Raw genomic sequence first — 25,647 nt, forward strand, 5'->3', positions numbered from 1 at the left:
AGCCAGAGTTTGACTTCAGGTGTCTTTTTCAATCACTTTCCCACGTATTCTTTGGGATCTCTCACTAACTATTATTTCTTAAATTATCACTGAATATTTTTTAGAAATTCATGACCATATGTAAAAACAATATGGTGAAAAGTAAATTGGTGGGACGAGATGGCCTACTGTGTTGAATTATAAGTAGATATAGCTGAAGAGAGAATTAGTATAGTGGGAGATAGAATACATAAAAATTTCCAAGATTCAGTAAAAATGGGAAAAAAGTTTTACAACTTCAAAATACCTTTTTTTATAAGCTTAGGCTTTATCCCACACTCTCTGGGGTGCTTCTCTTCAGGAGTTTTCCCCCTCCTATTGAGGGATATATCTTTTAGTCTATCTCCAAGGACAACAATTTCTTTGGTACCAATTTATTTTGGATTTAGTTTTGTGTTATTTTTCCCCATGTTCCCCTTCCCCTCTCCCTAAATGCTTCCACCCCTGGGCTTTGTCTGGGCTTTGAGTTGTCCATCAGGCATGTCAGCTACTAGCGCTGGTCCAGGTTAGGAACCTCAGATAAGTGAGACCATGTGGCATTTGTCTTTCTGTGATTGTGTGAGCTTGCTGAGTATGATCTGTTCCAAGTCCATCCAATTTTCTACAAATTTCATTTTATAATTTTTTCTTACTTCTGAGTACAATTCCTTTGTGTAGATATAGAACAACTTCATTATCCATTCTTCAAATGCTGGGCAGCTGGGCTGATTCCAGTTCTTAGCTGCAATGAATTGAGCAGCTATAAATATCTTTGAGCAAATGTCTCTGTAGTAAAGCATGGAGAATTTAGAATATATGCCCTGTAGGGGATAATGAGATCTGTTGGAAGATCTATGTTCAGCCTTCTCAAGGATCTCCATATTGATTTCCACAGTGGTTGTAAAAGTTTACATTTCCACCAACATTGGATGAGGGTTGCCCTTTCCCTACATCCTCACCAATATTTGTTGTTGTTAGATTTTTTTAAATTTTCATCCTTACTGGAGTAAGGTGGAATCTCATAATTGTTTTAATTTGCATTTCCCTAAGGGTTAGGTATGTTGAACATTTTCTTAAGTGTGTGTTAGCCATTTGTAATTCTTCCTCTGACAGCTCAATTCTCTGCCCCATTTTGGAGTACATTGTTTGATCTTCTGTTTCTTTGTAAATTCTAAATATTAGGCTTCTGTCAGTGGTATAGCTGGCAAAGATTTTTCTTCCATTAAGTGGGTCATCTATTGGCTCTGCTTATGGTATGTTTATCCATGCAAAAGCTTTTCAGCTTCATGAGAAAAAGGTTAGATGATTGTTTAATTTCCTGGGCTACTGGGGTTTTGTTCAGGAAGTCTTCCCCACTCCTATATCATGGTGCATCTCTCCATATCTCCTATTTTTTTTTTTCTTCCAGTAGGAGAGTTTCAGATCTTATATTGAGATCTTTCAACTATTTGAACTTGGTTTTTGTGTATAATGAGATGAGTGGGTCGAGTTTCATGTTTCTACATATGTTATCCAATTTCTCCAGCACCATTTGTTGAAGGGGCTGTCTTTCCTCCAACATACTTCATTGGCACATTTGCCAAAGATCAAGTAGGTATAGTTACTTGGCCTAAAGTACAGGTCTTCAATTCTGTTACATTGGTGTATGTTTCTGTTCTTTTGCCAGTACTATGTTGTTTTTGTTACTATGGCTGTGTAATATAGCCTTAGATCAGGTATGGTGATACCTCCAGTGGTGTTTCTTTTGCTGAGGATATGTTTGGATATCTGAGGCCTGCTGCCATTCCATATAAATTTTGTTATCATATTTTCAACCTCTGTGAAGAATGATGCTGGAATTTTTATTGGTATTACATTAAATCTGTATATTGCTTTTGGTAGAATTGCTATTTTCACAATATTAATTCTACCTATCCAGGAGCATGAGAAGTCTTTCCATTTTCTCAAGTCCTCCTCAATTTCTTTCTTGAGCGTTTTTTTTTTTTTTTTTTTTTTTTTTTTTTTAATATTTTTTTTGTTCATTTATTATTTATTTATTTGAGAGCGACAGACACAGAGAGAAAGACAGATAGAGGGAGAGGGAGATAATGGGCGCGCCAGGGCTTCCAGCCTCTGCAAACGAACTCCAGACGCGTGCGCCCCCTTGTGCATCTGGCTAACGTGGGACCTGGGGAACCGAGCCTCGAACCGGGGTCCTTCGGCTTCACAGGCAAGCGCTTAACCGCTAAGCCATCTCTCCAGCCCTCTTGAGCGTTTTTAATGTTTTCATTATATAGGACTTTTACATCCTTGGCTAATGTCATCCCAACAGTATTTAAATTTTTTGTTGCTATTGAAAATGGGACAGCCTCACTGATTTCTTTCTCTTTGTATTCATCCTTTGCATATAGAAGGGCCATTGATTTTTGTGTGTTGATTTTGTATCCTGCCACTATACTGAAGGAATTACTCACATTTAGAAGTTTTGAGATGGAGATGTTCTGGTCGCTTATGTGTAGGAGCATGTCATATGTAAATAGGGCTAACTTGATTTATTGCTTTCAAATTTGTATCAGTTCTGTAATTTATGGGCTGGAGAGATTTCTCAGTGGCTAAGGACCTTCTCTGTAAAGCATAAAGGATCCAGGTATGACTCCCCAAAACCCACATAGAGCTAGATGCACAAGGTGGCACATATGTCTGAAGTACATTTGCAGTGGCTACAGGTGTGCCTATTCTCTCTCTCTCTCCCTCCCATAAATAAATAAATTTTAAAAAGGTAATTGGGATAAAGGAAACCAAAATATATTATATGCATAAATTAAAATGTAAAAATGGAAAATAAGTAAAAATTAAAGAGAAAAACAAAAAAAAAATATGCATATACTTAAGGGCTAGAGGCTGTAGAATTCTGATGTATTAAAATACCTGCCAGAAGTGAAATCATGCATCTTTCTTTGACTTGCTTAGTGCACTCAACATAGCATTCTGAAAACTCAACTACAAAATTTCATATTATAGAATTTCCTACTTTTCAAAGGTTCAATATGATTCCATCGTACCTATTCACCCATTGGTTGGTGTATTAAATTGTTGTCAAATTTTATTCATAAACATATGTGAGTGTAATACCTGTGTCAGGTTGTATTTCAATTCTTCATGAGTACTGAAAGATGATTTACATCATCATATAATATTTCTACTTGTACTTTTCTTAGGAATTTCTAGACCGTCTGCTAAGGGGAAATCTTCAATTGTTTTACTTATACAGTGATCCTAATTTCTCTATAACCTTGACAATACTGGTATTTTGTTTCTTGCTCTCTCTGCTATATTTTTTTTAAATATTTTATTTATTTATTTGAGAGTGACAGACAGAGAGAAAGCTAGATAGAGGGAGAGAGAGAGAGAATGGGCGCGCCAGGGCTTCCAGCCTCTGCAAACGAACTCCAGACGCGTGCGCCCCCTTGTGCATCTGGCTAACGTGGGACCTGGGGAACCGAGCCTTGAACCGGGGTCCTTAGGCTTCACAGGCGAGTGCTTAACCGCTAAGCCATCTCTCCAGCCCTCTCTGCTATATTTTTATAATTATCATCCCAGTAAGTATCTTGTGATACCTTCTTGTTATTTTTTTGTTTTGCATTTTCATGATGACTCCTGACATTGGGCATCTTTTCCTAGCCCTGTGACCATTTATATGATGAATCTGGTGAAATTGCTAATCAAGTCCTTAGCCTATTTTATGGGTTGATTGCTTTATTTACTATTGACTTGTAGTGATTCTTTATTAGTTATTAAAATTTGAAATAATACCTCTATCATATATAATCATTCCTCACATTCTATCAACTGACTTTCCACTTTATCTTTCTGTGAGTCATTTTATCCTTCACTTTCTTTCACTGTGCCAGAACATTTCCATTTGCTGTGGTTCTCTGGTAATGTTCATTTTATTGTCTGTGCTTTAGGATCATATTAATCACTGCAAAGGCCAGCACCATGAAAGTTTCCCCTACATTTCCTCCAGTTTCAGTTCTTCTGAATGAGCATTTAACCCATTTTTGAGTTGATTTTGGTAATAATATTGAACCAATAAATGCCTATTGTTAGAAATGTTGATATGTAATTTCCCCAACACAATTTGTTAAACTGTTGTCCTTGTGTAAGGGTGAATCGAGTATTCAGAATATATTTGTGGAGGAATCAACAAGTCATGTGCACAGCTATATTTTTGTGGTTTCTATGCTGTTTTCCTGAATCTGCATTTGTCTTTACATCACTGCTACAGTGTCAAAATACTATAGCTTTCGAGTGTACACTAAAATCAGAGTGTGGGATGCCTGTAATTTTATTGTTTTTCAACATTGTTTTGTCTATTCGGGGCCCTTTATGGTTCCAAATTAATTTCAAAACTTTTTAGGTATCTGAAACAATTGACAGTCACATTATTTAAAGATTCTTAGTTCAACTACAATTATTCCAATATACTGGTGGTCAGAATTTCCTTCAACAGATTATTTTGGTGGTGCACAACACTAGGTTATTAAAGAGGCAGAGACAGGATTTAGAGGCTGAAAAAAAAAGTGAAAATTAAGAAAAAAAAATTTCCTTTAACAGATAAATTTCCCAAGAGTGCAACTCAGCACATAACAGAATTCCTTGGGAATCAGTCTAGATTCTCTTCTCCTTATAATGTTGATTTCTTTTTTAGATTTTTTTTATTAGGTTTGTATTCAGCAAATACAGACAGTTTGGTACCATTATTAGGCTCGTCCATGACCTACCCCCTCCCCATTGGCCCCTCCTTGTTGAGGTATATGGGTCATGCATTGTGGAGTTAGCCCACAGTTATTGGTACAATAAATGTCTCTGCATATCATGACCCAACATGTGACTCTGACATTCTTTCCGCCCCCTCTTCCACAAAATTTCCCTGAGTCATGTTGGGTTCATTTTTGGTCTGCTTCAGTGATGAGGTGTTGGGGGCTTCTGAGGCTCTGGCTCTCTGATTTGGTAGGAGTTGATTTTTCTCTGTGTTGGTCTCCTTCCCCCTTGTGCTGGTATCTGGTACATCAGGAAAAAAGTACCTTGCTTGTTTCACCAATTTTCCTTAGTTTCAGCATGGCTGTTTTGAGTTATGATGGGGTGGCTCTCTCCTTAGGATCTGCATCTATCTGAAAAAGAGAAGCAGACTCTCCAACGGAGAGTAAGTTAGCACCAGGGCAAATGAGATAACCCTTATTTTTTTTATAGAGAGTTTAATAGGTGGAGGCCCTCTTGTAGCCCAGGATTGATGGTAGCTTGATATTGGAGAGTGGGCTTATGTTTGGATATGGATCTGACTTGATTCCCAGCTCCAGCTATGGGTCTCGTACCACTGAGGGGATCAGTTAGCCAAATACAGAGCAGTTAGTTCCCCACCATGGCTGTGTGCCACTATTGCACTTGCCTGGGCATCACAACAGATTATTTGCTGCTAAGTAGGTTAGACCATGAGTTGCTTCTACAGATATTGGTCATTTCCTCCAGTCGCCCATGTAGCACCTTCTGGCACTAGACACGCTGACTGACTCTCTCCTGGCTTCCAGCCATGCCATGCCATTTTACGTGTCAGGTGCATATGGTGTCTTCAGCAATAGGGTCTTACCAGTAACCTTTGGTGGGTCATCAAGTACTCTGACAGAAATCTGTCATTGTTTTGGGAAACTTGTAGGTTTCTCTGATCAAAAGCTCATTGTGGATGATAGCCCCATGCTGGTACTGGGAGTTACAGGTCAGTGCCCACTAAGAAAATGAGGAAAAAGTTAACTAATATACAAGGGCATCGAAGGGGGAGGAAACACTAATCTAGACCCAAACGGCAATGCTATCATAAAATTCTACTTCCTAAAAGTCAGACCAAATGGCTGAACCTTCACCAGGCCCTTACAGGAAACACCTGAACCACAAGACACTGGAGAGTGTAGGATCAAGTCTAACCTACATCTTCTACATCTTCACTCCCTCCCTCACCCTCTCCCGCTCTCTCTCATCTCTCTAACTCTTGTATATTAGTTATCTTTTTCCTCATTTTCTTAGTGGGCACTGACCTGTAATGTTGACTTTTTTTAAGCTTTAGTTGGGAATATAATTGTCCTCATTTCACATTAGAATAACCCTTGTTATTAACATATAATACCCAATAAAAATCAAAATAAATCTCAAAATTACATATTAAATAATAGACTACATATTTTAAATATGATTAAAATTATAGCCTAAGAAGGAATAGTACTCAGTTAAAATAGGAAAGAAATTTATATGTGTGTGTAGGTTTGTGTGTCTGTGTGTGTGGGGGGGGTGTATTGTCACATGAGATAAATAAAAATTGTACATTTCATTATCTTAGAAAATAACTGAGTCAAATAAATGTATATATTTCTGTTTACTGTAGAAGTAGTAATATTCACTTTCATTTTAAGACTGGGATTATTCTAAGTAGTAAGGAGTAACTAGTAATAAACATTAAATTTTACTTAGTAGTGTCAATTTTGGTAATTTTTTGTAATTAGGAGGCAATTTTGTTTTTTATATAATAAATTAATGTAGTTGTGTTCCCAATATTTTTACATTACAGATTGGGTATTTGAATACCTATTAGTAAAATTAAGGCTAAATATGATTTTCAAATTGAAATGTGAGGATAGAATTTAAAATCTAATTCCAGACCTCCCAAAATGTTCATAAAACTAATGGCTTGATAAGTATAAAAATCATGTGTAAATGTCATGAAATTCATTTTAAGTATCATTTGAGACTAAAATACAACAGACTTCTTTTGAGAAATGGCTGTATTCTCAGTCCAGGCCAGAAAAAAAAAGAGTGAATCTAAAGTAGTTTGTTGTGCCAGTAGCACAGAAATACTAAAAAATCAATACAAAAATGTTAAAAAGAAACAAAAGCCATCTTAAATAGAATCCCATTATCTCTATTTGTCCTCATCCAAATGATAAAAATAGTAATGGTTTTAATGGCCCATAACACTTTTAACAGATACATATTCATAACTTTATGGGTATATTGAAACAGGGAAAATAAAATAAATTGCCAACATTGGAGGTTAGACCAACTTGTAACTCCTAAAGGTGCTAATAGAATAGGAAATTAAATATATACTTTATCTTTTAAGGTGAAATTGTTGGTTCACCCCTATTTAATGAGAGGTGGCCTTCAGAAAATAATTGCAAATATGTGCAAATGAATATTTTGCAGTATCAACAAACATACTTAATTGTGAGAATAGTCACCATTTGCTCCTAAATCCATGAAGTAAAAACATCACTGGAGCATTCAATAGCCATATGATGCAAAAATATCCCCCAATATCTTTCTTTTTTCTCTTTTTCTCTGTCATATAAGATAAGTAGATTTATATCTGTACTTAAATTTAGTCAGTTTACATAGTGTTTAGACAGTAGATAATGCACGCAAAGGCTAAACCAAACCTTAGAGAAAGGGTTATGTGGGTTCTGTCATGCTAAGGATAATTTTGTGCTGCTGGCAAAATACCACCTTGTTATTGTCTTTATTGGCAGATCAATATGGTGGCAGACATGTGTACAGATACCATGCTCACAAGGATGGGCTTGTGGTGGTTGATTTATGATGGCAACCTGACTGGATTACAACCTACCCAAATAACTGCAAATCACTACTTTTTTCACCTTCCTTGGGTAGGCAAAAAGTCCCCATTCTGCTGAGGAGGGAATTCATGATGTTTGAATGGATTAGTATGAAGAGGTTGCTCCAAAAGTGTTGGCGTGAGTGTTCCAAAGAAGACTGGCCTTCTCTTCAGTAACTTTCCTGAGGACAATCCACCTTCAGTGTGAAAGAACAATATCCATACTACTGGGTCCCTGCAGGGGTGGGGTGGGATAGGGGTGGGAGATAGAGAGTCCTAACATCCTTTGCTGTCACTTCTCAAATTGGAATGCCCTTCTCCCATTTTCGGACCTATAAACTCCATCTTTCCAGCCATCACCCTCTAGTCAAGCAGAACCTTGTGGTAAGCTTTGCCCTGGAAGAGCAAATTACTTCTTGGTATTCTTACTTTTCAAGTTTTCTGACTTGGATTACACCATGTTACCAGCTTCCAAATATGGCCTGGTGTGGAACTTCTTCGATTTCAGGACTGAGTGAGCCAGTTTATCTCATAAAACCTTATTTCTCTCTTCTCTGAATGTGTGGCTGCCAATTTTGAATAAGTTATTACTAAAAAACAACGTGTAAATATGGAAGCATGAATAAAATTCACATCTACTTTGGGACCAGTTGTTCTGACTTCTAGAAATATCTATGTACAAAATATTCACACTATACTTTTGTTTATTTAATCACTATAATATATTTTGCATTGAGAGACATCAGAGGAACCTCCATACTGATTTCCAAAATGACTGGACCAGATTGCATTCTCACCAACAGTGTAGAAGAGTTCCTTGTTTTCCATATCATCACCAGCATTTATGGTCATTTGTTTTCATGATGGTAGCCAATCTGACAGGAGTGAGATGGAATCTCAATGCAGTTGTAATATACATCTCGCTGATGGCTAGGGATGTATATTATTTTTTTTTTAGATGTTTATGGACCATATGTATTTCTCCTTCCGAGAACTCTCTATTTAGATCCATAGCCTGTTTTTAAATGGGTTGTTTGATTTCTGATTATTTAGTTTTTTGTTTACTTTGTATATTTTGGATATTAATCCTCTGTAAAATGTATAGCTGGCAAAGATTTTCTCCCATTCTATAGGTTGCCTCTTTGCTCTATTCAGTGTCCTGTGCCATATAAAATTTTTGTAATTTCATGAGGCCCCAGCAGTTGTTCTATGGTTTTATTTCCTGGATAAGTGGGTTACATTCAGTAAGTCTTTGCCAAGACCAATATGTTGAAGGGTTTCCCCTACTTTTCCTCTAGCAGTTTCAGAGTTTCAGGTCTGATATTAAGGTCTTTGATCCATTTGGACATAATTCTTGTGCTTGGAGAAAGATAAGGATTCTTCCAATCCAAGAGCAAAGGATGTATTTCCATTTCCTAGTGTATTCTGAAATTTCTCCCTTGAATGTTTTAATGTTTTCCTTATAGAGATCCTTCTCTTCCTTGGTTATGTTTATTCCAAGGTACTTTCTTTTTTCTTGATACAATTGTGAATGGGACTGATTCTCTGATTTCATCTTCTGTGTGTTTGTTGTTAGTATATAGAAAGACTACTGATTTCTGTGTGTTTATTTTGTATCCTGCCAGGCCCAAACATCACATGGTCTCTCCCTCATATATGTGAACCTAGCTACAAGTGATTGGACTTCTATGTAAGTAGACACAAAACTCAGTACCAGAGGCCAGTAAGCTGAAAAGGGAATAGAAGATGAGGGACTTAATAGGATGGTATTATATATATGGAAGTAGAAGAGATCAGAGGAAGAGACTGAGCAAAGAAAGGTAGAAGGAGGGCTAATCAAAGTCTAACAGGATATAAATAAGTCATATAAAAACCGACTTTTTTGGACAATGGAACACTTGCCATAGATTGTTACTAGAAAATTTTCAGTGTCAGGTATGGTATACCTTCCAGTGAGTTGTTTGCCACGGAGGTCAGTGATACCCCCAAAACATTACAGGCCATTGCTGAGGCTCCTGATTTCCACCAGGAATAGATGATAAGACCCTATTGCTGAAGACTCCACATACTTGGGATGTAGTCACTGAGAAATCTTGCTAGAGCTGAGCTAAAAACTTCCTCCATGTAAACCAGCTGATAGTAAGGTGGAAAAGCTATGCTGCATACAGTTCAATGGGAGAGAGAGAAATCACTAGTGGCATGTCTGTTATGGGGGAAACCAACTGCCCTCTAATTGGACTGGAGGCCTGCTCTATCAGAGGGAATACATTCCAGATACTGAAAACCTACAACAGGGGTAGTCATGAGCTCTAGGGGTGTAACACCTGCTTCTGATGGCTAAATGTATATACTGTGCTGACAAAACTGCCCAGTAAGCACTTAATGTCCATGCCTATAGATTAATGATACTCTCACTTTTGGTTAGAGAACCTTCTCTTTTCAGATGGCAGTGACCTTGGGATGACTTAGAAGGCACCATGGAGCTAAGAAGAAGTGACAGAGAAGTTCTCAGCACTGACATATCTCTATCACATCTTCCAAGGCTCCATGTTTATTGCAGAAGAGGTGGCAGAAAAAAACGTAAGAGTGAAATGAAGGGTAGGACTCCTTATAACACCCTCCTCCAGACACAAATTGGCCTATATATCCATGACCTCATAGTACCTGACACTACCTACACAAGACAATTGTAATAGGAGGAAAAGATCATGATATCAAAATAAAAGAGAGACTGATTGAGACTGGGAGAGCATATGATGGAGAGAGAAGTTTCAAGGTGGAAAGTTGGAGGACGGAGAGAATTAACATGGGATATTGCCTACAATTATGAAAGTTGTTAATAAAAATATGAAAAGAATATTTTTCACCAAATATGTAGACAAACATGTATGACCAGTTTAAATTTAACTCAGTGATAGGGAAGAGAATCACAAGATGGAAGCAACTGTGAATTCATTACTTAGAAATGAATTTTAGTGGAAACAGGGAAATGCTTTGGAAAGGAAAATTATTATCTGGATAAGATTCTGATTTGTTTCCTAGTTCCAGATATGATTTCCTTTCCCATAAACAGATCTGCACTAACACTGGGATATAAGAGGGTCTACACACATTAAATTTTCTGTAAATTAATAATGTTTATCCCATGTAACCTGTGCTGACTTCACTCTCCCTTGGAGAATCTGCTTCTCTTTCAGATGGGAGTGGGACCTGAGGAGATAAGTGACCCATCACACTTCAGCTCAGTCCCAGCTGAAACCACAGAGGAATTGGGGAAATGAGCAAGAGTGTTGGTTTCTTGGTGAATCTGATATCACCACGAGGGTGAAGAAGATAGGCACTCAGGACACCCAACACCTACAAAACCAGAGATACAGAGGCTCCCAAGTGCACATCACTGAAGTAGACTTAAAACACTCCCAACATGGCTGAGGGAATTTTGCAGAAGAAGGGACAGAAAGAGTACTAGAGCCACAAGTTGGGAGATTATGCCTAGAGACATTGCCTCTCCCCCATGACTGACTTCTGCTCCCACAATGCATGATGCACAATGCCCATGGGGATGATCTTCATCCCCAATGAAGAGGGCCCCTTTGGAAAAGGGCAGGGGTGAGGGAACAGATGGTATCAACATGTGTCATTTACATGCTAAGTATGTCCATAACTAATAAAAATAAACTTTAGGGCTGGAGAGATGGCTTAGCGGTGAAGTGCTTGCCTGTGAAGCCTAAGGGCCTCCGGTTCGAGGCTCAGTTCCCCAGGTCCCATGTTAGCCAGATGCACAAGGGGGCGCACGCGTCTGAAGTTCATTTGCAGAGGCTGGAAGCCCTGGAGTGCCCATTCTCTCTCTCTCCCTCTATCTGTCTTTCTCTCTGTGTCTGTCGCTCTCACATAAATAATAATTAAAAAAAATTTTAAAAAGAACACTTTCTATTAAAAAAAAAAAAAACTTTAAAAACAATTGAGATGACTTCCGGTTAAGATGGTGGCGTAGGTACCATGCCCAAGCAGCCTAGGGGGGAAAAGACTAAAAAAACTCAGCAAAATACACACTTTTACAAAAAAGTGAGGTGTATAGGAAATTGAAGTGGCAATCGAGAAGTAGAAGAGATCCAGAGCGTCCAGAGTCCGCTCAGGCTAGAAAAAGCAGCCCCGGCAGCTCTGCCAACCGCAGGGGCAGAGGCTGCACCAGAACGCCACCAGGCTCAGTTCGAGCTGCAGAAAAAAACAGCTGAGGGAAGCTTCTCACACTGGTGCTCTCTGAAACTCAGGAAATGTGAAGGGATAGTAGCAGTGAGCAACGGAGGAGCAGACAAGAAGGTAGAACAACATGTGGAATAGCAAGAAAACTAGACCAGCTGCAGCTCCCTCCCCTCCCCCACTGCCTGAGCCCAGCTCCAGCAAACAGAGCAGCGGTCTCAACACCTGGGCATGCCAATTTGACCAACAGCAGGATCCAAGCAGTAGCAGAGTCCAGCAGCAACATCAGTGGCTCCAGCACCGGTAACAGCGGCCCCAGCAGCAGCAGATCCAGCCGCGGCAGCAGTGGCAGACCCAGCAGCAGCTTCAGAGGCAGTAGCAGCAGATCCAGCAACAGCAGCTTCAGTGGCAGCAGCGGTGGTGGACCCAGCAGCAGCATCTTCACCAGCAGCGGTGGCTCCAGCAGTGGCAGCTACAGCAGCAGCAGCAGAGGTAGCAGCAGTGGTGTACCCAGCAGCAGCAGCTTCAGCAGCAGCAGCAACAGACTCAGCAGCAGCAGCCTTAGAAGCATCTGTTCCAGCAGCGGGGGTGCTGATCTTCAGGGCCAAAGTTGCCAGGCTCGGTTTGCCCAGCAGGAAAAGGCAGTGCCCAGCTCCAGAAATCAGAACAGCAGCCTGACGACCCAGGCAGCAACTTGCCTGAGACAAAAATCATCCAAGGTAACTGGGATTGCACCAGGGAGGGGTCTCACTTGATCACAAGCTGACTTGGATCACTCAACAGACCAGAAATCTCATTGTTGATAGAGGATCAGATTGTTATAATAACTACTCTTGCATACATACTTGGGGCTGTTTTTGATTGAAAGTGTACAGTGTTTAGCTAAATCTTAGATTCTACCTGAATTTTATTCCACTCAGCCCACTTGAATACTCCCATAGCAGGGAAACTCAACCCCTAGGAACACCTTTGTAGAGACTCTGAGAGTCATAAGAGCCACACCTAACACCTTAAGCTCCTACCCTGAAAATATATAACATCAAACCAATTGATACAGCTAAGAATACCCAGCTAGCTAGAAAATCCAAGCATTAACTTAATCCAAGATACAAAAATATATACATTATAACAAAAGAAACACTAAAAAACAAGAAGATATAAATCCATCTAAAAGTATTAATGCATCAGAAATAACCTCCAGTGGGAACGAGTTAGAGGAAATGCCTGAGAAAGATTTCGAAAGAATGATTATAAACATGTTCAGAGAGGTCAAAGAACAAATCAAAGGAATCAAAGAAGAAATCAAAGAGGAAATCACAGGAATCAAAGAGGAAATCAAAGAAGACGCAGGACACAAATTTAATGAAATAAAAAATGCAATTCAAGACACAAATAAGGAAATAGAAATAATAAAGAAAAAACAGTCAGAATTACTAGCAATGAAGAACACAGTTAATGAAATAAAAAAGTCTGTAGAAAATCTCACCAATAGAATGGATGAAGGAGAGGACAGAACATCTAAGCTAGAAGACCAGGTGGCAGATCTAATACAGTCCAACAAACAGAAAGTCAAACTTATAGAAAAGTATGAGTGGGAATTTTAAGATATTTGGGAACACTATGAAAAGATCAAATACAAGAATTTAGGGCATAGTAGAAGGAGAAGAATTCCACTCCAAAGGCATAGTAGGCATCTTCAACAAAATCATAGAAGAAAATTTCCCCCAAATTGGGACAAAGGTGCCAATGCAGATACAGGAAGCCTTTAGAACCCCAGCCAGACAAAACCTGGAAAGAAACTCTCCTTGCCATATTATAATCAAACTTCCAAACACACAAACCAAAGAAAAAATATTGAAAGCAGTTAGAGAGAAAAATCAAGTTACCTACAAAGACAAGCCCATCAGGATTACAGCAGATTATTCAACACAAACTTTAAAAGCCAAAAGGGCTTGGAGTGATATATTCCAAGTTCTGAAAGATAACAACTGTCAACCAAGGTTACTTTATCCTGCAAAGCTATCCATTCAACTAGACAGAGAAATAAGGACATTCCATGACAAAAGCAGGTTAAAGGAGTATTTGAAGGCAAAACCAGCTCTACAGAAAATACTTGATAGAATTGTCCATGCTGAAGAAAAGGAAAATCACACATATAAGGAACCTAGAAAAAACAAGCAATACTCAAATACTAGTTAACACAAGAGAGCACAGGTAGAACCGGAACCACAAAAAAAAAAAAAAGGCAAACATAAATACACACCTTTCAATAATATCTCTTAATATCAATGGCTTCAATGCCCCAATGAAAAGACATAGGTTTTCAGACTGGGTTAATCTATTGTCTCCAAGAAATTCACCTTTCTACAAAGGATAGACATTATCTTAGGGTGAAAGGTTGGAAGATGGTCTTTCAAGCAAATGGTCCTAGAAAAAAAGCAGGGGTTGCTATCCTACTATCTGACAAGGTAGACTTTATTCCAATGTTAGTCAAGAAAGATAAGGAAGGTCACTTTATATTGATTAAGGGCACACTCCAACAGGAGGACATTACAATCCTAAACATATATGCACCTAACATGGGGGCTCCCAAATTCATCAAACAAACTGTATTAGAACTAAAGTCACAGATAACATCAAACACAGTGTTGGTGGGTGACTTTAACACCCCACTCTCATCAATTGACAGGTCATCCCAGGAAAAAATAAACAGAGAGGCATCTGGACTAAATGAGGTCATAGAAGGAATGGACCTAACAGATATCTACAGGATGTTTCATCCAAAGGCTGCAGAATATACATTCTTTTCAGCAGCACATGGAACATTCTCTAAAATAGACCATATATTAGGACACAAAGCAAATCCTAACAAATTCAGGAAAATTGAAATAATTCCTTGCATTCCATCTGATCACAATGGAATTAAACTACAAATCAGTAGCAAGAAAGGCTATAGAGCATACACAAAATCATGGAAACTAAACAATACACTACTAAATGATGAATGGGTCAATGAAGAAATCAAGCAGGAAATCAAAAAATTTATAGAGTCAAATGATAATGAGAACACAACATATCAAAATCTCTGGGACACAATGAAGGCAGTTCTAAGAGGTAAATTTATAGCCTTAAATGCCTATATTAAGAAATTTGAAAGGTAGCGAGTAAATGACCTAATGCTTCTCCTTAAAGCCTGAGAAAAAGAAGAACAAGGCAAACCAAAAATCAGTAGGTGGAAGAAATAAAGATTAGGGCAGAAATTAATGAAATAGAAACAAACAAACAAACAAAAAACAATCCAAAGAATTAATGAGACAAAGAGTTAGTTCTTTGAAAGGATAAATAAGATGGATAAACCCTTAGCAAATCTGACCAAAAGAAAGAGAAAAGAGACACAAATTAATAAAATCAGAGATGAAAAAGGTAACATCACAACAGATTCCAGAGAAATTCAAAAAATCATAGGGACATACTATAAAAGCATATACTCTGAAAGAAATGGATGCTTTGCTTGATTTATATGACCTACCTAAATTAAATCAAAATGAGATTAACCACCTAAATAGACCTATAACAAACACAGAGATCCGAACAGTTATCAATAATCTCCCAACTAAAAAAAGCCCAGGCCCAGATGGATTCACTGCTGAATTTTACCAGACCTTTAATGAAGAGCTAACACCACTGCTTCTTAAGCTTTTCCAGGAAATAGAAAAAGAAGAAATTCTACCAAACTCCTTCTATGAGGCCAGCATTGCCCTGATACCAAAACCAGGCAAAGATAGAACAAAAAAAAAAAAAGAAAATTACAGACCGATCTCCCTCATGAACAAGGATGCAAAAATTCTCAGCAAAATATTGGCAAACAGAATACAAGAATATATCAGAAAGATCATTCACCCTGACCAAGTAGGCTTTATCCCAGAGATTAAGGGATGGTTCAATATACGCAAATCTATAAATGTAATACATTATATAAACGGGTTGAAGGACAAAAATCACATGATCATCTCATTAGATGCAGAGAAAGCATTTGACAAAATCCAGCATCCCTTCATGATAAAAGTCCTACAGAGACTGGGTATAGAAGGAACATATCTCAATATAATAAAAGATATTTATGACAAGCCTACAGCCAACATATTACTAAATGGGGAAAAACTGGAAGCTTTCCCACTAAAATCAGGAACAAGACAAGGGTGTCCACTGTCCCCACTTTTATGTAATATAGTTTTGGAAGTCTTAGCCATAGCAATAAGGCAAGAGACACACATAAAAGGGATACAAATTGGAAAGTTAGAGATCAAGTTATCATTATTTGCAGATGACATGATTCTATACATAAAGGACCCTAAAGACTCTACTAGCAAGCTGTTAGAGCTGATCAAAACCTACAGCAATGTAGAAGGATACAAAATAAATACACAGAAATCAGTAGCCTTCATATATGCTAACAATAAACATACAGAGGATGAAATCAGAGAATCACTACCGTTCACAATTGCATCAAAAAAATAAATAAATAAATAAAGTACCTTGGAATAAACCTAACCAAGGAAGTAAAGAATCTCTAAAATGAGAACATTAAAACACTCAAGTGAGAAATTGCAGAAGACACTAGAAAGTGGAGAAACATCCCTTGTTCCTGGATTGGAAGAATCAATTTTGTGAAAATGGTAATCTTACCTAAAGCAATCTACACATTTAATGCAATCCGTATCAAAATTCCAAAGGCATTCTTCATGGAAATAGAAAAAAACAATCCAAAAATTCATTTGGAATCACAAAAAAACCTCAAATATCTAACATAATACTGAGCAACAAAAATAAGGCTGGTGGTATCACCATACCTGATTTTAACCTATACTACAGAGCCATAGTAACAAAAACAGCATGGTACTGGCACAAAAACAGACATGTAGATCAGTGGAACAGAATAGAGGACCCAGATGTAAGCCCAAGTAGCTATAGCCACCTGATATTCGATAAAAATGCCAAAAATACTCATTGGAGAAGAGACAGCCTCTTCAGCAAATGGTGTTTTGAAAACTGGATAAATATCTGCAGAAGGATGAAAATAGATTCTTCTCTCTCGCCATGCACAAGAATTAAGTCCAAATGGATTAAAGACCTTAACATCAGACCGGAAACTTTGAAACTGCTAGAGGAAAAAGTAGGGGAAACTCTTCAACATGTTGGTCTTGGCAAAGACTTTCTGAATACAAACCCAATTGCTCAGGCAATAAAATCACAGATTAATCAATGGGACCTCATGAAATTACAAAGATTTTGCACTGCAAAGGACACAGTGAAAAAAGCAAAGAGGCAACCTACAGAATGGGAAAAAAATCTTCGCCAGCTATATATCTGATAGAGGATTAATATCTAGGATATACAAAGAACTCAAAAAGTTAAATAATAATGAATCAAACAAGCCAATCAAAAAATGGGCTATGGAGCTGAATAGAACATTCTCCAAGAAAGAAATACGACTGGCATATAAGCATCTAAAAAATGTGCTACGTCACTAGTCATCAGGGAAATGCAGATTAAAACTACATTGAGATTCCATCTCACTCCTGTCAGATTGGCCACCATCATGAAAACAAACGATCATAAATGTTGGCAAGGATGTGGAAAAAGTGGAACCCTTCTACACTGCTGGTGGTTATGCAATCAGGTCCAGCCATTGTGGAAATCAGTGTGGAGGTTCCTAAAACAGCTAACGATTGATCTACCATATGACCCAGCTATAGCACTCCTAGGCATATATCCTCAACCATGTTTATTGCTGCTCAATTTATAATAGCTGGGAAATGGAACCAGCCTAGATGTCCCTCAACTGATGAGTGGATAATGAAGATGTGGCACATTTATACAATGGAGTTCTTTTCAGCGGTAAAGAAAAATGAAGTTATGAAATTTGCAGAAAAATGGATGGACCTGGAAAGGATTATACTAAGTTAGTTAACCCAGGCCCAGAAAGCCAAGTGCCACATGTTCTCTCTCATATGTGGATCCTAGCTACAGATGATTGGGCTTCTGTGTGAGAAGGAAAATGCTTAGTAGCAGAGGCCAGTAAGTTAAAAAGGAGATATAAAGGGAAGAGAAAAAAAGGGAGGGGGGTACTTAATAGGTTGATACTGTATATATGTAAGTACAATGATTGAGATGAGGAGGTAATATGATGGAGAATGGAATTTCAGAGGGGAAAGTGTAGGGGGGGGGGAGGAGGGAATTACCATGGGATATTTTTTTATAATCATGGAAAATGTTAATAAAAATTAAAAAAAAAACAATTGAATTTTAAGGCAAGATTTAATAGTTAACAATCAATCACACAAGGAAAAAGAAAGTTGATGCTAAATAAAAAACTATCATTCATGAAAGGTATTAGAAGTGGTATGCAAATCTGAACTTATTAAAATAGATGGCAACATAAGTTAATAGTGATAATTATGTGAAGAAGAATAGTGACATAGATAAGAGGGGGAGACAGGCATGGCAATCCAGGTCAGTCATGATAAGTTATGAGGAGGAGCTGGAAGCTTTTCCCTAAGGATATGAGAGTCTATTGAAGGTTTTAAACATGGATATCAATTATATGTATGTATATAGATAAGCATGTGTGTGTGTGTGGAATTTTTACCAATGTTACTCAGTATACAGAATGTATGAGAGTATTGGCCACAGGCCAAGGAAAGTCAGTTGACTTAATACTGCAATGACCATCAAAGAAATATTCCTGTCTTGGACTAAAAATTTATACAAACAGAAATAGTAAGATATAGTTGAAAAGATCATATATGTATATATGATATATTCTACAAACACTTTGTGATGTAGGGTAGCTTTTCAGAAGGGTTCTAAAATATATTATCTGTATTTTTTTTATTTGAGAAAAGGAAAGAGACAGAGAGAGAGAGAGAGAGAGGACATGCCAGGGTCCACAGCTACCGCAAATGAACTACAGATGCATATGCCACCTTGTGCATCTGGCTTACATGAGTCCAGGAGAATCAAACTGAGGTCATTTGGCTTCATAGGCAAACACCTTAACTGCTAAGCCATTTCTCCAGCCTGACTCTAACATTTTGACCTAAGCAAGGGTTACTTCTAAAAATGTGGAAAATATGAAATACTCAGTTCTAAATAAGTTAAATTTGAAATTTCATACACCTCTGCAATACCTCCCATGAAAGCTCTAACTCCTTTATCTAGCTTTTTGTAACAACTGGTTTCCTCACTTTATCTGTGGTAGCTTGACTGCTTCTGTTTTAGATCACAGTAGATATGTTTTAGAGTATGTAAGTATGCCATAACATAAAAGAGTTCTTCTCTCAGGAAGCTGAAATTCATCAACTTATGCTTGCCAATAATTAACCATTGCATTGTATATTCTCAAGTAGGCACTGTTTTCCCTACCATGTGGATCTTTACTTCATTCACTGAAGTCTGGCAATTCAGTAGGAATTGGTTGGCTTCTCATGAATACTCTTATTGACTACTGCCTAAATTTTAATAATTAGCTTATGTTTGATGATCAGCATAGCTCAGAGGCAACACTAATTCACAGATAGCCTACTTCTAGCTGTGAGTAGCTCTTCTGTTAAATTATTCTGCATGGTAGCTTGCCAAGAGTATACACATGAAGACTTCATACATGCTTTTGATGATGAAAGGACATAAGCTTTGCTTCAAGCAATGCCGTGTGTGTGTGTGTGTGTGTGTGTGTGTGTGTGTGTGTGTGTACGTGTACGCCATTTCACAATAAGCTATACATTCAGATGGGATTGGGAATGAAGTTCAAGCCAAGACATGTTCTCATTTTGCATTAGCTTTAAATGGACATAAATATCCATTTAAATGTCTATGCTTTGGGATATAAATGTCACTGATAACAGTATAAACTGATAATTTTCAAACAATTCTGTAAATATTAGATGTAATTTATGATTGCAGTTTCAAAAGAAAGTTGACTTGGCTATTTTCCTATATATAAAAAGAATAGAAATTATTTAAATGAATATTTGCTGTAAATTATTTTATTTTTTAATACCTGATAGCCATTAGCAGACTACTTGGAATTTATCTTATATATACCTTCTACTTTTATCTCTCTTAGAAGTCAACATCTTTTTATTGAGAAATGAGTAGCAATGAATCTTTCTTTTGTTATGGTAATATCAGCTCAAGTTAATTCCCTGCTGAGAAGGCAAAAAATATGACTCAGAGAATGAAAAACATATGTTTTGGAGAGACAGGTTGCCATCAAACTACATCAACAATTTAAATGATTTAAATGTTTCTATAAACATCCTTTTCCTTGTCACTAATGGATGAAACAAACTTGCTCCCCATTGTGTTGTTTATTTTTTGAACAGATGTTAGTGTCATAAAGAAAACTTATTTTTACAGTATTATAATTAAAACCATATATTATTACCTCTTTTGTCTCACTTATTTAATGAAACACAATTATTTTCATAGCTAAGCTCATGCATGAAATTTTTAATAGAAAAATATAACCTGCTATGGGCTAGCTCCAATACCTGCACACTTGCTAATTTGTGCTGTGTAGTGTTAGAAATAGTTTGCTTTCTCTTTTCTAGAAGAAAAATGAGCACATTGTTACATAGTATCCGTATAACATGTGCATCATAAAAAATTAATGTGCAAATCGCTAACCAGCTAACAATATTCAGTTTTTGTGCTTGATGACAATGCCCGCACAAGTTCCTATAGAATTAGAGAAATGTAACCATTTAATATAGTGCCTAAAAACCTTCAAATCTCAATCAATAGCTTCTGCCTCACAGAATGAATTAATGATAGCATAAATGTTGCATTTAAATTCATCATGCCCTGACATAACACAAAACCACTGAGATCAGGACAGTACTAATTCCAAATTACATATTTGAGAAGGAAGTTGGAACTAGAAGTAGTGTGTTTAAAGGTGGAAAAGAGATTAAAATATTTTTAGGATCTTTTTATTATTAATAATATACTTTGTATGGATACATCTGTATTGGTACCCTCTTTTCCACTGTTCCTGCCCCCATTCCACTGAGGACACTATTCGTTTATTTGCCAACACACAGAGAGAAAATTAGCACTCTAGAGACTCTTAGAAGTGACCTCCAGCAATATGCACCACTTTGTATTTCTGGCTTCATGTGGGTACTGGGCAATTGAACCCAGGCCATCAAGCTTTGCAAGCAAGAGCCTCTAATCATTGAGCAATCTCTCCAGATGATTTTTAGCTGTTTTTAATTACATCATTCACAACTTAGAAGGTATCATAGTTTGTAAATACATTTTTTCATTAGACAGTAGGCCATTTCTTGATAATAAGTAATTTAAGAAGGACCATATTTCTACCACAATTCAAAAATTTACACAGGAAAATAAACCATATCTTGACTTATGAGAATTTTAAAATGTTGATAATCATTATTCTCTGAGTTCAGAAACGTTCTTTCCTTTAATTCTTAATCTATTGAAAATCAAACATTGTTTCACTGATTTTATTACTTAGTTAATAAGTAATTGAAATTTCTATATCTTGGAGTACCTTCATTTCTCAAGATTTTGATGCATTGTTTTTATTAGGTTTAGCCATAAATACACATAGCTTGGATTACCGATGTGCACCTGGTGGTCACTGGCTAATAGACATCAATTCACACTTTGTCATTTGTACAGTAGTTGCTGAGTTGGGTATAAATACCCCATATGCAGAGAAATAATTAAAACTTTCATTAAGTCAAGCATAAACAGCTTCAAGATTAAGTGAGAGGGATATGTAACCCAGACCTTAGCACATCATCTCAATACTATGACCTCTCAACAAAGGATATACAACTTGTAATTGTCTAATCAAAAAGAAGAAAAGTACCAAAAATAAAACAAAATTAAAAGCAAGGGAAAAAAATAGCTTAGAACATAGCAGATCATCTAAGAGAATAAGTGAGACAGAGAGAAAAAGAGATGGAAAAAGAGTGAGAAAGAGATAGAACTTTATTCAAATTACACTTGATAGTTTCCTTACTTCTGGAAATTCGAGCTTTCTTAGCCAGTAAGTCATCTTTATATTTAAGCTACTATTTACTGTTGTTGATTTTTTAATGGTTATTTTCAGCTAGGAAGAAAGTAGATGGCATAATCTATTAAGTTTCTGCAGGCATTAAGGAAATTGAAACTATAGGACTCGGGCATTAATTTCAAATGGTAAGTGTGACTTGGGGCTGAAGAGATTGCACAGTGGTTAAAGTTGTTTGCTTGCAAAGCTGATGACATGGGTTTGATTGCCCACTACCCACATAAAGCCAGATGCACAAACCAGTGCATGGGTCTTGAGTTCATTCGCAATTCATGTGCACAAGATCTGGCACACCCATTCTCATTCACCCTGCATCCTGAAAAAACTGCATGAAAATATTTTTAAGAGTTCTTAAAATGAACTGAGATAAATAATAATAATGGTTTAAGATTTTGAGTCTGAAACTAAAAGATATGTTGACTATGAAAGACAGAATTCATTGATTTCTCTGTGCTAATATACAAAGGCTGGAAAAAGTGTATGGCAATGTCAGTCGATGTTAACAATGTTAATAGATCTCCTAATAGTAATACTTCATCTTTCATTCCTTAGTGTGAAAAATACTGCAAACATTATTTATCTTTTTATTTATTTATTTGCAAGCACAGCGAGAGAAAAAAAATAGAAGGAGAGAGAGAATGGGTAGGCCAAGGCCTCTAGCCACTGCAAATGAACTCCAGATGCATGTGCCATTTGGTGCATCCGTCTTTACATGGCTATGGAGAACCAAACCTGGGTCTCCCAGGTCATTAGGCTTTGTAGGCCAGCACCTTAACTGCTAAGCCATCTTTCCAGCCCTTATTTATCCTTTTATTATGTAGAGTCTTGGACCTTGTATTAGTTACTTTGCTTTGTGTGGGGACAAAGCAGATGACCAGAAGCAACTTAAAGAAAGGGACACCCTCTGCTTCCCCTTCTTCCATTCTTCACCCTTCCCTCCTGTTCCCTGACGAGTCTATGCTGGCCTAACCCGGCCTGAGACCTACACTAAGCCCTAGATGCCCCTTCCTGATCACGTGGTACCCACCAACTGCCCACACCTTAGCACAGCTGGGGGTGTGAGAGGGGCTTCCCTGTGACTTCCCCTCCATTAAAGTGGTCACCCACTCCTTGCCCATCGCTCAAGTGTCTCCTGACAGAGTGGAGTACTTTCCCTGGAGACAGAGGGATTGAGCTATGCTTCACCCCATTGCCAGTGGTCCCGCAGTCATCTGGGCCACGTGCATACAGTTCTGCTGAGGCTCCGCATTGCACGTTCTAGGCTTTGGCTTTCAGGTCTGGAGCTTCTTCATACATCTTTTGAGGAAGCAGATCCAGACCCACGAGGTAGTATCAAACCAGGTGGTAACCTTCCCTTATCTCTTGTGTCCCAGAATCACTTGGCTGAGGCAGAAGATCCTGAGGATGGTTCTGGATGGGACACATAACTCCCACTGTGATGGGGTCCTGAGACTCCCCATGTGTGGCTGAGAAGCCTCCTGAATTCATCCTCAAGGTAGCAATAGACATGTATCCTGTCTGGGTTTTTGAACATAAGATACACCATTTGGATTTCATCTTAGAAGGTATAAGCCAGGAGGGTGAGCTGTTGGTGTTTATAGCAAGCATGGAGATTTGTGGCTCTTCTGTGGCAGATTAACTGGACAACAGCAGAAGCAGTCTCAGGAGGATACACTACAGATAGCACCGCACTTTTGAGTTGGGAAGGTCCACCAAGGACCACTCTGTGGTCTGCAGTGCTCTCTACAGCATTGTGATTCTGGATAACTCCTCATAGGCTTATAGGAGTCACCTAGAAATGCCCTCCCCACCAAATCCTGATTCAGTGACCCAAGTGGCAAAGCCCCTCTCAACCTTTCCCCAATGCTAGATTCCCTCAGGTTCATTGATGATGTCCATTCTTAGCCGAATACTTCACCAACATAGGCTCTGGTGACAGCAAGCCCCACCACCTGAGTTGGAGTGTGGTGGAAAGGACAAAGGACCTCTTGAGTTGCTGTCTGTTCCCCTGTCCGATGTGAGTAATTGCCTGGGCAGGGTCTACCCTTCCCACCCCTCTACCTTGGGAACCATACACTACATGTATGGATGGACATACGGGCCAGTCTGTAAAGCACCCTCACTTTAACTTCCTATTCACAATCCATGACAATTCCAGATAGGGTCAAGTAGTGGCCTTGAACAGCTTTGACTACATGAAGGGTTATATGCATCAAATTCTCTCTAAATTCATAATGTTCATCCAATTTAAAGTATGTGACTTCATTCTCTGTTAGAGAATCTGTTCTTCTTTTTCAGGAGGTAATGAGACCCAAAGAAATAAACTACCTTTTGCACTTCAGCCAAGCCACAGGTGAAACCACAGAGGACTTGGGGAGATGAGCAAGAGCACTGCTTCCATGATGAACCTGATAATCAGCACCAGGGTTTAGGAGACAGACCCTGAGGACACTCAACACTTACCAAAGCAGAGATCCAAACCTCTTCATCACTGAAGTACACATGACACGCATCCTCCATGGCCCAGGCTCAGGGAATTTTGAAGAAAAGGGGCAGATAGATTGTAAGAGCCACAGGTTGAGACATCATGCCAGAGGCATTACTTCACCCCCTCCAAAAAACTAACTGACTGCTGCTACCGCAAGGCATAATCCACAACCCCATAGAGCATACCTGCAACCCCACTGAGGAGGGAGCAGGGATAAGGTAAAAGAGGGTACCAACACATAATATAGCCATACAAAATATGTTGTTAATAATAATAATAATTTATTTTTAAAAACTGGTGGAGAACACAGTCTAGTCAGAGGGACAGAGAGACTTGCATGGTCTAAAAAGCTTAAAAAGCCAAGTCAGCTTGTAATTTTTTATTGTTGTTGTTCAAACTCTTATATGGGGCTGAGGAAATGCTTAGTGGTTAAGGTATTTGGCTGTGAAGCCTAGGGACACCAGTTTGATTCCCCATGACCCACATATAAGCTAGATACATAAGGGGCACATGTGTCTGGAGTTCATTTTCAGTGGCTGGAGGCCCTAGCATGCCCATTCTCTCTCTCTCTCTTTCTCTCTTTCTTTCCCTCTCCCTCTCTCTCTTTCTCTCCATCTTCCTCTCTTTCCTTCTCAAACAAATAAACAAATAAAATATTTTTTTAAATGTCTTGTATAAAACTGATCTAATCCTTCACTCCTGATCTAAGGGCTAGGCTACAAGTGAGAGACAGGGATTTTTGGACCATTGGATAGTTCTCAAACTTGTCTTTTCCTAAAAGTTTTTCTCCACACACAACCTGATATCTGTAATTGGATTTCTCTATTTTCTTATCCTTTCTTTGAAATCATGCATTATAACATTGAAAGCAAAAAAAAAAAAAAAAAAAAAGGAATAAAAGAGAGAAAGAAAAAAAGAAAGAGAAAAAAGGAATAAAAAAAAAAATAAAGGACTTATTTTGGATTAAAGTTTTACTTTTAAGCAGAAACTTTGTATGGACATATCATATGTTGGTACCATCATTTCCCTCTTTCCTTCCCCCACTCCAGTAAGGGTCCCCTTTAATGGAATTGTTTGTATTTACCATGGAGTTATGGGTTATAAGCTGTGAGAGCAGAAGTCAGCTTTTCTTGTGGGGAGTAATGTCACTCAATATTCCCTCCCATCTGTGGCTCTTTCAATGTTTCTGCTCCCTCT

General features: G+C 38.0%; 1 pseudogene; it reads left to right on the forward strand.

The window, feature by feature from the left end:
- LOC101598388 overlaps nucleotides 1–23,898 on the forward strand; it is a 39,714-nt pseudogene extending 15,816 nt beyond the window's left edge.
- Nucleotides 23,899–25,647: the final 1,749 nt, after the last annotated feature.

The sequence above is a fragment of the Jaculus jaculus genome, chromosome 4 (assembly GCF_020740685.1).
Source record: "Jaculus jaculus isolate mJacJac1 chromosome 4, mJacJac1.mat.Y.cur, whole genome shotgun sequence".
In the NCBI taxonomy this organism is placed as follows: Eukaryota; Metazoa; Chordata; class Mammalia; order Rodentia; family Dipodidae; genus Jaculus; species Jaculus jaculus.